Source organism: Schistocerca gregaria, unplaced genomic scaffold (genome assembly GCF_023897955.1).
Source record: "Schistocerca gregaria isolate iqSchGreg1 unplaced genomic scaffold, iqSchGreg1.2 ptg000180l, whole genome shotgun sequence".
In the NCBI taxonomy this organism is placed as follows: domain Eukaryota; kingdom Metazoa; phylum Arthropoda; class Insecta; order Orthoptera; family Acrididae; genus Schistocerca; species Schistocerca gregaria.
The window spans coordinates 2,323,204-2,340,446 of NW_026061730.1; the positions used below are offsets into that span (position 1 = coordinate 2,323,204).

General features: G+C 46.6%; 13 non-coding genes across 13 annotated transcripts; all 13 read right to left on the bottom strand.

The window, feature by feature from the left end:
- Positions 1-225: 225 nt before the first annotated feature.
- Positions 226-302, bottom strand: Trnak-cuu (transfer RNA lysine (anticodon CUU)). Its single transcript has one exon. It is a non-coding gene; the product is annotated as a tRNA-Lys (tRNA).
- Positions 303-750: 448 nt separating this feature from the next.
- On the bottom strand, positions 751-823 carry Trnar-ucg (transfer RNA arginine (anticodon UCG)). Its single transcript has one exon. It is a non-coding gene; the product is annotated as a tRNA-Arg (tRNA).
- A 1,448-nt stretch (positions 824-2,271) lies between these two features.
- Trnar-ucg (transfer RNA arginine (anticodon UCG)) lies at positions 2,272-2,344 on the bottom strand. Its single transcript has one exon. It is a non-coding gene; the product is annotated as a tRNA-Arg (tRNA).
- Positions 2,345-3,783: 1,439 nt separating this feature from the next.
- On the bottom strand, positions 3,784-3,856 carry Trnar-ucg (transfer RNA arginine (anticodon UCG)). Its single transcript has one exon. It is a non-coding gene; the product is annotated as a tRNA-Arg (tRNA).
- Positions 3,857-4,776: 920 nt separating this feature from the next.
- On the bottom strand, positions 4,777-4,853 carry Trnak-cuu (transfer RNA lysine (anticodon CUU)). The gene has a single exon. It is a non-coding gene; the product is annotated as a tRNA-Lys (tRNA).
- Positions 4,854-5,301: 448 nt separating this feature from the next.
- Trnar-ucg (transfer RNA arginine (anticodon UCG)) lies at positions 5,302-5,374 on the bottom strand. The gene has a single exon. It is a non-coding gene; the product is annotated as a tRNA-Arg (tRNA).
- Positions 5,375-6,820: 1,446 nt separating this feature from the next.
- Trnar-ucg (transfer RNA arginine (anticodon UCG)) lies at positions 6,821-6,893 on the bottom strand. Its single transcript has one exon. It is a non-coding gene; the product is annotated as a tRNA-Arg (tRNA).
- A 1,439-nt stretch (positions 6,894-8,332) lies between these two features.
- Positions 8,333-8,405, bottom strand: Trnar-ucg (transfer RNA arginine (anticodon UCG)). The gene has a single exon. It is a non-coding gene; the product is annotated as a tRNA-Arg (tRNA).
- A 2,928-nt stretch (positions 8,406-11,333) lies between these two features.
- Positions 11,334-11,406, bottom strand: Trnar-ucg (transfer RNA arginine (anticodon UCG)). Its single transcript has one exon. It is a non-coding gene; the product is annotated as a tRNA-Arg (tRNA).
- Positions 11,407-14,334: 2,928 nt separating this feature from the next.
- Positions 14,335-14,407, bottom strand: Trnar-ucg (transfer RNA arginine (anticodon UCG)). The gene has a single exon. It is a non-coding gene; the product is annotated as a tRNA-Arg (tRNA).
- A 920-nt stretch (positions 14,408-15,327) lies between these two features.
- Positions 15,328-15,404, bottom strand: Trnak-cuu (transfer RNA lysine (anticodon CUU)). The gene has a single exon. It is a non-coding gene; the product is annotated as a tRNA-Lys (tRNA).
- A 435-nt stretch (positions 15,405-15,839) lies between these two features.
- Positions 15,840-15,912, bottom strand: Trnar-ucg (transfer RNA arginine (anticodon UCG)). Its single transcript has one exon. It is a non-coding gene; the product is annotated as a tRNA-Arg (tRNA).
- Positions 15,913-16,813: 901 nt separating this feature from the next.
- Positions 16,814-16,886, bottom strand: Trnak-cuu (transfer RNA lysine (anticodon CUU)). Its single transcript has one exon. It is a non-coding gene; the product is annotated as a tRNA-Lys (tRNA).
- Positions 16,887-17,243: the final 357 nt, after the last annotated feature.

Here is a 17,243-nt window from a genome sequence, read left to right on the forward strand (position 1 = left end):
TATTGCTTGGCTACACATCTGACACGTAGCCGTGTTCTCTCCAACCAAAACCACTTGCACTTCAGAACACGACTTTCACACATGTCTACAAAATCACCTTCACTTCAAATACAGTTTTCTAGCGACTGATGGAGACGTAGGCAAATTTTAAAGTTGCTATTTCCATTACACCACGTTAATCAGAAAATCGGTAATTTACATCTGCAGCGGAAAAAAATTCCGTTCCGGCCAGCGTAGGGCTCGAACCCACGACCCTGTGAATAAGAGTCTCATGCTCTACCGACTGAGCTAGCCGTGCTGCCTCGTTGGATACCTGCTGGGCAGCAGATCACACAGTAATCGTTTGGGTTGGGTGGTCCCATACAGAATCTCTCCATGCTTCCTAATGTTTTCCTAACGTCACACTCGTCACGTACTTCACTTTTATTTCATAATCATTTCTGAGAGGTAAAGGAATTGCATGACAATCTGCAGAGCTAGCGGCGTCAAAATTAACACACATACTTGATGTGACTCAAAAGCCGAACGAGTTACTTTCCGACGTTGTTTTAGATGTGCAAGTGCCAGTCAAAACTCGCGGTGAGGGCACTCTGCCGACCATTTCGCTAGTTAACACCGGTCTTGTTGTGTGTGTTTCAGGTTCAAGACCATCTCCAAGTACAAAATGGTCAACAGCAACATTCAGACGGTTTCGTACTGCTCAATTGCTACATTAAAACGGTATGTTTCTTTTTCAGAACTGGAAAAACACGACCGTGACAGGATTCGAACCTGCAATCTTCGGATCCGAAGTCCGACGCCTTATCCATTAGGCCACACGGTCACTGACGACCAATTGTAACTTACATACGACTCATTTCGAAACGCTCACACCCCCTGAGGAACTGTGCTTTCGTTCCACACAGCCGCTGCCCCTTACTCTTTCCCACCCATTCGTTACATTCAACCTCTTACGAGACCGACCAAACATAGACAGGAAAAGAAGACCACACACTTTGCGCATTCGGAATCGATGGCAGGGTGTCCCTCGCCGCATTTGCTACGATGGCCATTTGCTACTTCTGCAGAAGCGGCGGCGGCGAAGACGACGACGACGACGACGACGACGACGACGACCGCGAGAGGCTCTGATATTTGTGAGAAATACATCTATAAAATGTAATTCAGACTGCCTCGTCCAAACTTATGCCGTATCGTTTTGGCAAATGCTTTATCTGCGTCATTCGCCTTAATCTCATCTGAGAGTAATTCTTAATAATACTCCTGTCGCTAATTGTTCCTCATCACAGATACTGTTTGCTATACGGCCACGATGCGCAACTGATTTCCAAAATTCGTCTTCCTCCTGTGAGGATGGAACTCACGACCCCTGGTTTACTAGACCAATGCTCTACCACTGAGCTAAACAGGCGCCGCCTAGCGGCACTTTTGCGTACTTCGTCCGTACGGTCGTCTGAATCATCAGACTTCAGCTGACAACACTTCATATTTTCGACTAATATTTGCAGCTATTGCGACCCATTACTGCTTGGCTACACATCTGACACGTAGCCGTGTTCTCTCCAACCAAAACCACTTGCACTTCAGAACATGACTTTCACACATGTCTACAAAATCACCTTTACTTCAAATACAGTTTTCTAGCGACTGATGGAGACGTAGGCAAATTTTAAAGTTGCTATTTCCATTACACCACGTTAATCAGAAAATCGGTAATTTACATCTGCAGCGGAAAAAAATTCCGTTCCGGCCAGCGAAGGGCTCGATCCCACGACCCTGTTAATAAGAGTCTCATGCTCTACCGACTGAGCTAGCCGTGCTGCCTCGTTGGATACCTGCTGGGCAGCAGATCACACAGTAATCGTTTGGGTTGGGTGGTCCCATACAGAATCTCTCCATGCTTCCTAATGTTTTCCTAACGTCACACTCGTCACGTACTTCACTTTTATTTCATAATCATTTCTGAGAGGTAAAGGAATTGCATGACAATCTGCAGAGCTAGCGGCGTCAAAATTAACACACATACTTGATGTGACACAAAAGCCGAACGAGTTACTTTCCGACGTTGTTTTAGATGTGCAAGTGCCAGTCACACCTCGCGGTGAGGCCACTCTGCCGACCATTTCGCTAGTTAACACCGGTCTTGTTGTGTGTGTTCAAGCTCAAGACCATCTCCATACACAAAATGGTCAACAGCAACATTCAGACGGTTTCGTACTGCTCAATTGCTACATTAAAACGGTATGTTTCTTTTTCACAACTGGAAAAACACGACCGTGACAGGAATCGAACCTGCAATCTTCGGATCCGAAGTCCGACGCCTTATCCATTAGGCCACACGGTCACTGACGACCAAGTGTAACTTATATACGACTCATCTCGAAACGCTCACACCCCCTGAGGAATTGTGCTTTCGCTCCACACAGCCGCTGCCCCTTACTCTTTCCCACCCATTTGTTACATTCAACCTCTTACGAGACCGACCAAACATAGACAGGAAAACAAGACCACACACTTTGCGCATTCGGAATCGATGGCAGGGTGTCCCTCGCCGCATTTGCTACGATGGCCATTTGCTACTTCTGCAGAAGCGGCGGCGACGACGACGACGACGACGACGACGACGAACGCGAGAGGCTCTGAGATTTGTGAGAAATACATCTATAAAATGTAATTCAGACTGCCTCGTCCAATCTTATGCCGTACCGCTTTGGCAAATGCTTTATCTGCGCCATTCGCATTAATCACATCTGAGAGTAATTCTTAATAATACTCCTGTCGCTAATTGTTCCTCATCACACATACTGTTTGCTATACGGCCACGATGAGCAACTGATTTACAAAATTCGTCTTCCTCCTGTGAGGATGGAACTCACGACCCCTGGTTTACTAGACCAATGCTCTACCACTGACCTAAACAGGCGCCGCCTAGCGGCACTTTTGCGTACTTCGTCCGTACGGTCGTCTGAATCATCAGACTTCAGCTGACAACACTTCATATTTTCGACTAATATTTGCAGCTATGGCGACCCATTACTGCTTGGCTACACATCTGACACGTAGCCGTGTTCTCTCCAACCAAAACCACTTGCACTTCAGAACATGACTTTCACACATGTCTACAAAATCACCTTCACTTCAAATACAGTTCTCTTGCGACTGATGGAGACGTAGGCAAATTTTAAAGTTGCTATTTCCATTGCATCACGTTAGTCAGAAAATCGGCAATTTACATCTGCAGCGGAAAAAATTCCGTTCCGCCCAGCGTAGGGCTGGAACCCACGACCCTCTGATTAAGAATCACATGCTCTACCGACTGAGCTAGCCGTGCTGCCGCGTTGGATACCTGCTGGGTAGCAGATCACACAGTACTCGTTTGGGTTTTGTGGTCCCATACAGAATCTGTCCATGCTGCCTAATGTTTTCCTAACGTCACACTCGTCGCGTACTTCACTTTTATATCATATTCACTTCTGAGAGGTAAAGGAATTGCATGAAAATCTGCAGAGCTAGCGGCGTCAAAATTAACACACTTACTTGATGTGACTCAAAAGCCGAACGATTTAATTTCCGACGTTGTTTTAGATGTGCAAGTGCCAGTCTCACCTCGCGGTGAGGCCACTCTGCCGACCATTTCGCTAGTTAACACCTGTCTTGTTGTGTGTGTTTCATGCTCAAGACCATCTCCAAGCACAAAATGCTCAACAGCAACATTCAGACGGTTTCGTACTGCTCAATTGCTACGTTAAAACGATATGTTTCTTTTTCAGAACTGGAAAAACACGACTGTGACAGGATTCGAACCTGCAATCTTCGGATCCGAAGTCCGACGCCTTATCCATTAGGCCACACGGTCACTGACGACCAAGTGTAACTTATATGCGACTCATCTCGAAACGCTCACACCCCCTGAGGAATTGTGTTTTCGTTCCACACAGCCGCTGCCCCTTACTCTTTCCCACCCATTCGTTACATTCAACCTCTTACGAGACCGACCAAACATAGACAGGAAAAGAAGACCACACACTTTGCGCATTCGGAATCGATGGCAGGGTGCCCCTCGCCGCATTTGCTACGATGGCCATTTGTTACTTCTGCAGAAGCGGCGGCAAGACGACGACGACGACGACGACGACGACGACGACCGTGAGAGGCGCTGAGATTTGTGAGAAATACATCTATAAAATGTAATTCAGACTGCCTCGTCCCACCTTATGCTATACCGCTTTGGCAAATGCTTTATCTGCGCCATCCGCCTTAATCACATCTGAGAGTAATTCTTAATAATACTCCTGTCGCTAATTGTTCCTCATCACAGATACTTCTTTCTATACGGCCACGACGCGCAACTGATTTCCAAGATTCGTCTTCCTCCTGTGAGGATGGAACTCACGACCCCTGGTTTACTAGACCAATGCTCTACCACTGAGCTAAACAGGCGCCGCCTAGCGGCACTTTTGCGTACTTCGTCCGTACGGTCGTCTGAATCATCAGACTTCAGCTGACAACACTTCATATTTTCGACTAATATTTGCAGCTATTGCGACCCATTATTGCTTGGCTACACATCTGACACGTAGCCGTGTTCTCTCCAACCAAAACCACTTGCACTTCAGAACATGACTTTCACACATGTCTACAAAATCACCTTCACTTCAAATACAGTTCTCTTGCGACTGATGGAGACGTAGGCAAATTTTAAAGTTGCTATTTCCATTACACCACGTTAATCAGAAAATCGGTAATTTACATCTGCAGCGGAAAAAAATTCCGGTCCGGCCAGCGTAGGGCTCGAACCCACGACGCTGTGAATAAGAGTCTCATGCTCTACCGACTGAGCTAGCCGTGCTGCCTCGTTGGATACCTGCTGGGCAGCAGATCACACAGTAATCGTTTGGGTTGGGTGGTCCCATACAGAATCTCTCCATGCTTCCTAATGTTTTCCTAACGTCACACTCGTCACGTACTTCACTTTTATTTCATAATCATTTCTGAGAGGTAAAGGAATTGCATGACAATCTGCAGAGCTAGCGGCGTCAAAATTAACACACATACTTGATGTGACTCAAAAGCCGAACGAGTTACTTTCCGACGTTGTTTTAGATGTGCAAGTGCCAGTCAAATCTCGCGGTGAGGGCACTCTGCCGACCATTTCGCTAGTTAACACCGGTCTTGTTGTGTGTGTTTCAGGTTCAAGATCATCTCCAAGTACAAAATGGTCAACAGCAACATTCAGACGGTTTCGTACTGCTCAATTGCTACATTAAAACGGTATGTTTCTTTTTCAGAACTGGAAAAACACGACCGTGACAGGATTCGAACCTGCAATCTTCGGATCCGAAGTCCGATGCCTTATCCATTAGGCCACACGGTCACTGACGACCAAGTATAACTTATATACGACTCATCTCGAAACGCTCACACCCCCTGAGGAATTGTGTTTTCGTTCCACACAGCCGCTGCCCCTTACTCTTTCCCACCCATTCGTTACATTCAACCTCTTACGAGACCGACCAAACATAGACAGGAAAAGAAGACCACACACTTTGCGCATTCGGAATCGATGGCAGGGTGTCCCTCGCCGCATTTGCTACGATGGCCATTTGCTACTTCTGCAGAAGCGGCGGCGGCGAAGACGACGTCGACGACGACGACGACGACGTCCGCGAGAGGCTCTGATATTTGTGAGAAATACATCTATAAAATGTAATTCAGACTGCCTCGTCCAACCTTATGCCGTACCGCTTTGGCAAATGCTTTATCTGCACCATTCGCCTTAATCACATCTGAGAGTAATTCTTAATAATACGCCTGTCGCTAATTGTTCCTCATCACAGATACTGCTTTCTATACGGCCACGACGCGCAACTGATTTCCAAGATTCGTCTTCCTCCTGTGAGGATGGAACTCACGACCCCTGGTTTACTAGACCAATGCTCTACCACAGAGCGAAACAGGCGCCGCCTAGCGGCACTTTTGCGTACTTCGTCCGTATGGTCGTCTGAATCATCAGACTTCAGCTGACAACACTTCATATTTTCGACTAATATTAGCAGCTATGCCGACCCATTACTGCTTGGCTACACATCTGACACGTAGCCGTGTTCTCTCCAAACAAAACCACCTGCACTTCAGAACATGACTTTCACACATGTCTACAAAATCACCTTCACCTTCAAATACAGTTTTCTTGCGACTTATTGAGACGTAGGCAAATTTTAAAGTTGCTATTTCCATTACATCACGTTAATCAGAAAATCGGTAATTTACATCTGCAGCGGAGAAAAATTCCGTTCCGCCCAGCGTAGGGCTCGTACCCACGACCCTGCGAATAAGAGTCTCAAGATCTACCGACTGAGCTAGCCGTGCTGCCTCGTTGGATACCTGCTGGGCAGCAGATCACACAGTACTCGTTTGGGTTGGTTGGTCCCATACAGAATCTCTCCATGCTGCCTAATGTTTTCCTAACGTCACACTCGTCACGTACTTCACTTTTATATCATATTCACTTCTGAGAGGTAAAGGAATTGCATGAAAATCTGCAGAGCTAGCGGCGTCAAAATTAACACACATACTTGATGTGACTCAAAAGTCGAACGAGTTACTTTCCGACGTTGTTTTAGATGTGCAAGTGCCAGTCACACCTCGCGGTGAGGCCACTCTGCCGACCATTTCGCTAGTTAACACCGGTCTTGTTGTGTGTGTTCAAGCTCAAGACCATCTCCATACACAAAATGGTCAACAGCAACATTCAGACGGTTTCGTACTGCTCAATTGCTACATTAAAACGGTATGTTGCTTTTTCAGAAATGGAAAAACACGACCGTGACAGGATTCGAAGCTGCAATCTTCGGATCCGAAGTCCGACGCCTTATCCATTAGGCCACACGGTTACTGACGACCAAGTGTAACTTATATACGACCCATTTCGAAACGCTCACACCCCCTGAGGAACTGTGTTTTCGTTCCACACAGCCCCTGCCCCTTACTCTTTTCCACCCATTCGTTACATTCAACCTCTTACGAGACCGACCAAACATAGACAGGAAAAGAAGACCACACACTTTGCGCATTCGGAATCGATGGCAGGGTGTTCCTCGCCGCATTTGCTACGATGGCCATTTGCTACTTCTGCAGAAGCGGTGGCGGCGGCGACGACGACGACGACGACGACGACCGCGAGAGGCTCTGAGATTTGTGAGAAATACATCTATAAAATGTAATTCAGACTGCCTCGTCCAACATTATGCCGCACCGCTTTGGCAAATGCTTTATCTGCGCCATTCGCCTTAATCACATCTGAGAGTAATTCTTAATAATACTCCTGTCGCTAATTGTTCCTCATCACAGATACTGTTTGCTATACGGCCACGATGCGCAACTGATTTCCAAAATTTGTCTTCCTCCTGTGAGGATGGTACTCACGACCCCTGGTTTACTAGACCAATGCTCTACCACTGACCTAAACAGGCGCCGCCTAGCGGCACGTTTGCGTACTTCGTCCGTACGGTTGTCTGAATCATCAGACTTCAGCTGACAACACTTCATATTTTCGACTAATATTTGCAGCAATGGCGACCCATTACTGCTTGGCTACACATCTGACACGTAGCCGTGTTCTCTCCAACCAAAACCACTTGCACTTCAGAACATGACTTTCACACATGTCTACAAAATCACCTTCACTTCAAATACAGTTTTCTTGCGACTGATGGAGACGTAGGCAAATTTATAGTTGCTATTTCCATTACATCACGTTAATCAGAAAATCGGTAATTTACATCTGCAGCGGAAAAAAATTCCGTTCCAGCCAGCGTAGGGCTCGAACCCACAACCCTGTGAATAAGAGTCTCATGCTCTACCGACTGAACTAGCCGTGTTGCCTCGTTGGATACCTGCTGGGCAGCAGATCACACAGTAATCGTTTGGGTTGGGTGGTCCCATACAGAATCTCTCCATGCTCCCTAATGTTTTCCTAACGTCACACTCGTCACGTACTTCACTTTTATTTCATAATCATTTCTGAGAGGTAAAGGAATTGCATGACAATCTGCAGAGCTAGCGGCGTCAAAATTAACACACATACTTGACGTGACTCAAAAGCCGAACGAGTTACTTTCCGACGTTGTTTTAGATGTGCAAGTGCCAGTCAAAACTCGCGGTGAGGGCACTCTGCCGACCATTTCGCTAGTTAACACCGGTCTTGTTGTGTGTGTTTCAGGTTCAAGATCATCTCCAAGTACAAAATGGTCAACAGCAACATTCAGACGGTTTCGTACTGCTCAATTGCTACATTAAAACGGTATGTTTCTTTTTCAGATCTGGAAAAACACGACCGTGACAGGATTCGAACCTGCAATCTTCGGATCCGAAGTCCGATGCCTTATCCATTAGGCCACACGGTCACTGACGACCAAGTATAACTTATATACGACTCATCTCGAAACGCTCACACCCCCTGAGGAATTGTGCTTTCGTTCCACACAGCCGCTGCCCCTTACTCTTTCCCACCCATTCGTTACATTCAACCTCTTACGAGACCGACCAAACATAGACAGGAAAACAAGACCAGACACTTTGCGCATTCGGAATCGATGGCAGGGTGTCCCTCGCCGCATTTGCTACGATGGCCTTTTGCTACTTCTGCAGAAGCGACGACGACGACGACCGCGAGAGGCTCAGAGATTTGTGAGAAATACATCTATAAAATGTAATTTAGACTGCCTCGTCCCACCTTATGCTATACCGCTTTGGCAAATGCTTTATCTGCGCCATTCGCCTTAATCACATCTGAGAGTAATTCTTAATAATACGCCTGTCGCTAATTGTTCCTCATCACAGATACTGCTTTCTATACGGCCACGACGCGCAACTGATTTCCAAGATTCGTCTTCCTCCTGTGAGGATGGAACTCACGACCCCTGGTTTACTAGACCAATGCTCTACCACAGAGCGAAACAGGCGCCGCCTAGCGGCACTTTTGCGTACTTCGTCCGTATGGTCGTCTGAATCATCAGACTTCAGCTGACAACACTTCATATTTTCGACTAATATTAGCAGCTATGCCGACCCATTACTGCTTGGCTACACATCTGACACGTAGCCGTGTTCTCTCCAAACAAAACCACCTGCACTTCAGAACATGACTTTCACACATGTCTACAAAATCACCTTCACCTTCAAATACAGTTTTCTTGCGACTGATTGAGACGTAGGCAAATTTTAAAGTTGCTATTTCCATTACATCACGTTAATCAGAAAATCGGTAATTTACATCTGCAGCGGAGAAAAATTCCGTTCCGCCCAGCGTAGGGCTCGTACCCACGACCCTGCGAATAAGAGTCTCAAGATCTACCGACTGAGCTAGCCGTGTTGCCTCGTTGGATACCTGCTGGGCAGCAGATCACACAGTACTCGTTTGGGTTGGTTGGTCCCATACAGAATCTCTCCATGCTGCCTAATGTTTTCCTAACGTCACACTCGTCACGTACTTCACTTTTATATCATATTCACTTCTGAGAGGTAAAGGAATTGCATGAAAATCTGCAGAGCTAGCGGCGTCAAAATTAACACACATACTTGATGTGACTCAAAAGTCGAACGAGTTACTTTCCGACGTTGTTTTAGATGTGCAAGTGCCAGTCACACCTCGCGGTGAGGCCACTCTGCCGTTCATTTCGCTAGTTAACACCTGTCTTGTTGTGTGTGTTTCAAGCTCAAGACCATCTCCAAGCACAAAATGCTCAACAGCAACATTCAGACGGTTTCGTACTGCTCAATTGCTACATTAAAACGATATGTTTATTTTTCAGAACTGGAAAAACACGACCGTGACAGGATTCGAACCTGCAATCTTCGGATCCGAAGTTCGACGCCTTATCGATTAGGCCATACGGTCACTGACGACCAAGTATAACTTATATACGACTCATCTCGAAACGCTCACACCCCCTGAGGAATTGTGCTTTCGTTCCACACAGCCGCTGCCCCTTACTCTTTCCCACCCATTCGTTACATTCAACCTCTTACGAGACCGACCAAACATAGACAGGAAAACAAGACCACACACTTTGCGCATTCGGAATCGATGGCAGGGTGCCCCTCGCCGCATTTGCTACGATGGCCATTTGCTACTTCTGCAGAAGCGGCGGCGGCGAAGACGACGACGACGACGACGACCGCGAGAGGCTCTGATATTTGTGAGAAATACATCTATAAAATGTAATTCAGACTGCCTCGTCCAACCTTATGCCGTACCGCTTTGGCAAATGCTTTATCTGCGCCATTCGCCTTAATCACATTTGAGAGTAATTCTTAATAATACTCCTGTCGCTAATTGTTCCTCATCACAGATACTGTTTGCTATACGGCCACGATGCGCAACTGATTTCCAAAATTCGTCTTCCTCCTGTGAGGATGGTACTCACGACCCCTGGTTTACTAGACCAATGCTCTACCACTGACCTAAACAGGCGCCGCCTAGCGGCACGTTTGCGTACTTCGTCCGTACGGTTGTCTGAATCATCAGACTTCAGCTGACAACACTTCATATTTTCGACTAATATTTGCAGCAATGGCGACCCATTACTGCTTGGCTACACATCTGACACGTAGCCGTGTTCTCTCCAACCAAAACCACTTGCACTTCAGAACATGACTTTCACACATGTCTACAAAATCACCTTCACTTCAAATACAGTTTTCTTGCGACTGATGGAGACGTAGGCAAATTTATAGTTGCTATTTCCATTACATCACGTTAATCAGAAAATCGGTAATTTACATCTGCAGCGGAAAAAAATTCCGTTCCAGCCAGCGTAGGGCTCGAACCCACAACCCTGTGAATAAGAGTCTCATGCTCTACCGACTGAACTAGCCGTGTTGCCTCGTTGGATACCTGCTGGGCAGCAGATCACACAGTAATCGTTTGGGTTGGGTGGTCCCATACAGAATCTCTCCATGCTCCCTAATGTTTTCCTAACGTCACACTCGTCACGTACTTCACTTTTATTTCATAATCATTTCTGAGAGGTAAAGGAATTGCATGAAATCTGCAGAGCTAGCGGCGTCAAAATTAACACACATACTCGACGTGACTCAAAAGCCGAACGAGTTACTTTCCGACGTTGTTTTAGATGTGCAAGTGCCAGTCAAAACTCGCGGTGAGGGCACTCTGCCGACCATTTCGCTAGTTAACACCGGTCTTGTTGTGTGTGTTTCAGGTTCAAGATCATCTCCAAGTACAAAATGGTCAACAGCAACATTCAGACGGTTTCGTACTGCTCAATTGCTACATTAAAACGGTATGTTTCTTTTTCAGATCTGGAAAAACACGACCGTGACAGGATTCGAACCTGCAATCTTTGGATCCGAAGTCCGACGCCTTATCGATTAGGCCACACGGTCACTGACGACCAAGTATAACTTATTTACGACTCATTTCGAAACGCTCACACCCCCTGAGAAACTGTGTTTTCGTTCCACACAGCCACTGCCCCTTACTCTTCCCCACCCATTCGTTACATTCAACCTCTTACGAGACCGACCAAACATAGACAGGAAAAGAAGACCACACACTTTGCGCATTCGGAATCGATGGCAGGGTGTCCCTCGCCGCATTTGCTACGCTGGCCATTTGCTACATCTGCAGAAGCGGTTGCGACGACGACGACGACGACGACCGCGAGAGGCTCAGAGATTTGTGAGAAATACGTCTATAAAATGTAATTCAGACTGCCTCGTCCCACCTTATGCTATACCGCTTTGGCAAATGCTTTATCTGCGCCATCCGCCTTAATCACATCTGAGAGTAATTCTTAATAATACGCCTGTCGCTAATTGTTCCTCATCACAGATACTGCTTTCTATACTGCCACGACGCGCAACTGATTTCCAAGATTCGTCTTCCTCCTGTGAGGATGGAACTCACGACCACTGGTTTACTAGACCAATGCTCTACCACAGAGCGAAACAGGCGCCGCCTAGCGGCACTTTTGCGTACTTCGTCCGTACGGTCGTCTGAATCATCAGACTTCAGCTGACAACACTTCATATTTTCGACTAATATTAGCAGCTATGGCGACCCATTACTGCTTGGCTACACATCTGACACGTAGCCGTGTTCTCTCCAAACAAAACCACCTGCACTTCGGAACATGACTTTCACACATGTCTACAAAATCAGCTTCAACTTCAAATACAGTTTTCTTGCGACTGATTGAGACGTAGGCAAATTTTAAAGTTGCTATTTCCATTACATCACGTTAATCAGAAAATCGGTAATTTACATCTGCAGCGGAGAAAAATTCCGTTCCGCCCAGCGTAGGGCTCGTACCCACGACCCTGCGAATAAGAGTCTCATGCTCTACCGACTGAGCTAGCCGTGCTGCCTCGTTGGATACCTGCTGGGCAGCAGATCACACAGTAATCGTTTGGGTTGGTTGGTCCCATACAGAATCTCTCCATGCTGCCTAATGTTTTCCTAACGTCACACTCGTCACGTACTTCACTTTCATATCATATTCACTTCTGAGAGGTAAAGGAATTGCATGAAAATCTGCAGAGCTAGCGGCGTCAAAATTAACACACATACTTGATGTGACTCAAAAGTCGAACGAGTTACTTTCCGACGTTGTTTTAGATGTGCAAGTGCCAGTCACACCTCGCGGTGAGGCCACTCTGCCGTTCATTTCGCTAGTTAACACCTGTCTTGTTGTGTGTGTTTCAAGCTCAAGACCATCTCCAAGCACAAAATGCTCAACAGCAACATTCAGACGGTTTCGTACTGCATAATTGCTACATTAAAACGATATGTTTCTTTTTCAGAACTGGAAAAACACGACCGTGACAGGATTCGAAGCTGCAATCTTTGGATCCGAAGTCCGACGCCTTATCGATTAGGCCACACGGTCACTGACGACCAAGTATAACTTATTTACGACTCATTTCGAAACGCTCACACCCCCTGAGGAACTGTGTTTTCGTTCCACACAGCCACTGCCCCTTACTCTTCCCCACCCATTCGTTACATTCAACCTCTTACGAGACCGACCAAACATAGACAGGAAAAGAAGACCACACACTTTGCGCATTCGGAATCGATGGCAGGGTGTCCCTCGCCGCATTTGCTACGATGGCCATTTGCTACTTCTGCAGAAGCGGCGGCGACGACGACGACCGCGAGAGGCTCAGAGATTTGTGAGAAATACGTCTATAAAATGTAATTCAGACTGCCTCGTCCCACCTTATGCTATACCGCTTTGGCAAATGCTTTATCTGCGCCATCCGCCTTAATCACATCTGAGAGTAATTCTTAATAATACGCCTGTCGCTAATTGTTCCTCATCACAGATACTGCTTTCTATACGGCCACGACGCGCAACTGATTTCCAAGATTCGTCTTCCTCCTGTGAGGATGGAACTCACGACCCCTGGTTTACTAGACCAATGCTCTACCACAGAGCGAAACAGGCGCCGCCTAGCGGCACTTTTGCGTACTTCGTCCGTACGGTCGTCTGAATCATCAGACTTCAGCTGACAACACTTCATATTTTCGACTAATATTAGCAGCTATGGCGACCCATTACTGCTTGGCTACACATCTGACACGTAGCCGTGTTCTCTCCAAACAAAACCACCTGCACTTCGGAACATGACTTTCACACATGTCTACAAAATCACCTTCAACTTCAAATACAGTTTTCTTGCGACTGATTGAGACGTAGGCAAATTTTAAAGTTGCTATTTCCATTACATCACGTTAATCAGAAAATCGGTAATTTACATCTGCAGCGGAGAAAAATTCCGTTCCGCCCAGCGTAGGGCTCGTACCCACGACCCTGTGAATAAGAGTCTCATGCTCTACCGACTGAGCTAGCCGTGCTGCCTCGTTGGATACCTGCTGGGCAGCAGATCACACAGTAATCGTTTGGGTTGGTTGGTCCCATACAGAATCTCTCCATGCTGCCTAATGTTTTCCTAACGTCACACTCGTCACGTACTTCACTTTCATATCATATTCACTTCTGAGAGGTAAAGGAATTGCATGAAAATCTGCAGAGCTAGCGGCGTCAAAATTAACACACATACTTGATGTGACTCAAAAGTCGAACGAGTTACTTTCCGACGTTGTTTTAGATGTGCAAGTGCCAGTCACACCTCGCGGTGAGGCCACTCTGCCGTTCATTTCGTTAGTTAACACCTGTCTTGTTGTGTGTGTTTCAAGCTCAAGACCATCTCCAAGCACAAAATGCTCAACAGCAACATTCAGACGGTTTCGTACTGCTCAATTGCTACATTAAAACGATATGTTTCTTTTTCAGAACTGGAAAAACACGACCGTGACAGGATTCGAAGCTGCAATCTTCGGATCCGAAGTCCGACGCCTTATCGATTAGGCCACACGGTCACTGACGACCAAGTATAACTTATTTACGACTCATTTCGAAACGCTCACACCCCCTGAGGAACTGTGTTTTCGTTCCACACAGCCATTGCCCCTTACTCTTCCCCACCCATTCGTTACATTCAACCTCTTACGAGACCGACCAAACATAGACAGGAAAACAAGACCACACACTTTGCGCATTCGGAATCGATGGCAGGGTGTCCCTCGCCGCATTTGCTACGATGGCCATTTGCTACTTCTGCAGAAGCGGCGACGACGACGACGACGACGACGACGACGACGACGACGACCGCGAGAGGCTCTGAGATTTGTGAGAAATACATCTATAAAATGTAATTCAGACTGCCTCGTCCAACATTATGCCGCACCGCTTTGGCAAATGCTTTATCTGCGCCATTCGCCTTAATCACATCTGAGAGTAATTCTTAATAATACTCCTGTCGCTAATTGTTCCTCATCACAGATACTGTTTGCTATACGGCCACGATGCGCAACTGATTTCCAAAATTCGTCTTCCTCCTGTGAGGATGGAACTCACGACCCCTGGTTTACTAGACCAATGCTCTACCACTGACCTAAACAGGCGCCGCCTAGCGGCACGTTTGCGTACTTCGTCCGTACGGTTGTCTGAATCATCAGACTTCAGCTGACAACACTTCATATTTTCGACTAATATTTGCAGCAATGGCGACCCATTACTGCTTGGCTACACATCTGACACGTAGCCGTGTTCTCTCCAACCAAAACCACTTGCACTTCAGAACATGACTTTCACACATGTCTACAAAATCACCTTCACTTCAAATACAGTTTTCTTGCGACTGATGGAGACGTAGGCAAATTTATAGTTGCTATTTCCATTACATCACGTTAATCAGAAAATCGGTAATTTACATCTGCAGCGGAAAAAAATTCCCTTCCGGCCAGCGTAGGGCTCGAACCCACGACCCTGTGAATAAGAGTCTCATGCTCTACCGACTGAGCTATCCGTGCTGCCACGTTGCAGCAGATCACACAGTAATCGTTTGGGTTGGGTGGTCCCATACAGAATCTCTCCATGCTCCCTAATGTTTTCCTAACGTCACACTCGTCACGTACTTCACTTTTATTTCATAATCATTTCTGAGAGGTAAAGGAATTGCATGACAATCTGCAGAGCTAGCGGCGTCAAAATTAACACACATACTTGATGTGACTCAAAAGCCGAACGAGTTACTTTCCGACGTTGTTTTAGATGTGCAAGTGCCAGTCAAAACTCGCGGTGAGGGCACTCTGCCGACCATTTCGCTAGTTAACACCTGTCTTGTTGTGTGTGTTTCAGGTTCAAGATCATCTCCAAGTACAAAATGGTCAACAGCAACATTCAGACGGTTTCGTACTGCTCAATTGCTACATTAAAACGGTATGTTTCTTTTTCAGAACTGGAAAAACACGACCGTGACAGGATTCGAACCTGCAATCTTCGGATCCGAAGTCCGATGCCTTATCCATTAGGCCACACGGTCACTGACGACCAAGAGTAACTTATATACGACACATTTCGAAACGCTCACACCCCCTGAGGAACTGTGTTTTCGTTCCACACAGCCCCTGCCCCTTACTCTTTTCCACCCATTCGCTACATTCAACCTCTTACGAGACCGACCAATCATAGACAGGAAAAGATGACCACACACTTTGCGCATTCGGAATCGATGGCAGGGTGTTCCTCGCCGCATTTGCTACGATGGCCATTTGCTACTTCTGCAGAAGCGGCACGACGACGGCGACGACCGCGAGAGGCTCAGAGATTTGTGAGAAATACATCTATAAAATGTAATTCAGACTGCCTCGTCCCACCTTATGCTATACCGCTTTGGCTATTGCTTTATCTGCTCCATTCGCCTTAATCACATCTGAGAGTAATTCTTAATAATACGCCTGTCGCTAATTGTTCCTCATCACAGATACTGCTTTCTATACGGCCACGACGCGCAACTGATTTCCAAGATTCGTCTTCCTCCTGTGAGGATGGAACTCACGACCCCTGGTTTCCTAGACCAATGCTCTACCACAGAGCGAAACAGGCGCCGCCTAGCGGCACTTTTGCGTACTTCGTCCGTATGGTCGTCTGAATCATCAGACTTCAGCTGACAACACTTAATATTTTCGACTAATATTAGCAGCTATGGCGACCCATTACTGCTTGGCTACACATCTGACACGTAGCCGATATTCTCTCCAAACAAAACCACCTGCACTTCAGAACATGACTTTCACACATGTCTACAAAATCACCTTCACCTTCAAATACAGTTTTCTTGCGACTGATGGAGACGTAGGCAAATTTTAAAGTTGCTATTTCCATTACATCACGTTAATCAGAAAATCGGTAATTTACATCTGCAGCGGAAAAAACTTCCGTTCCGCCCAGCGTAGGGCTCGAACCCACGACCCTGTGAATAAGAGTCTCATGCTCTACCGACTGAGCTAGCCGTGCTGCCTCGTTGGATACCTGCTGGGCAGCAGATCACACAGTAATCGTTTGGGTTGGTTGGTCCCATACAGAATCTCTCCATGCTGCCTAATGTTTTCCTAACGTCACACTCGTCACGTACTTCACTTTTATATCATATTCACTTCTGAGAGGTAAAGTAATTGCATGAAAATCTGCAGAGCTAGCGGCGTCAAAATTAACACACATACTTGATGTGACTCTAAAGTCGAACGAGTTACTTTCCGACGTTGTTTTAGATGCGCAAGTGCCAGTCACACCTCGCGGTGAGGCCACTCTGCCGTTCATTTCGCTAGTTAACACCTGTCTTGTTGTGTGTGTTTCAAGCTCAAGATCATCTCC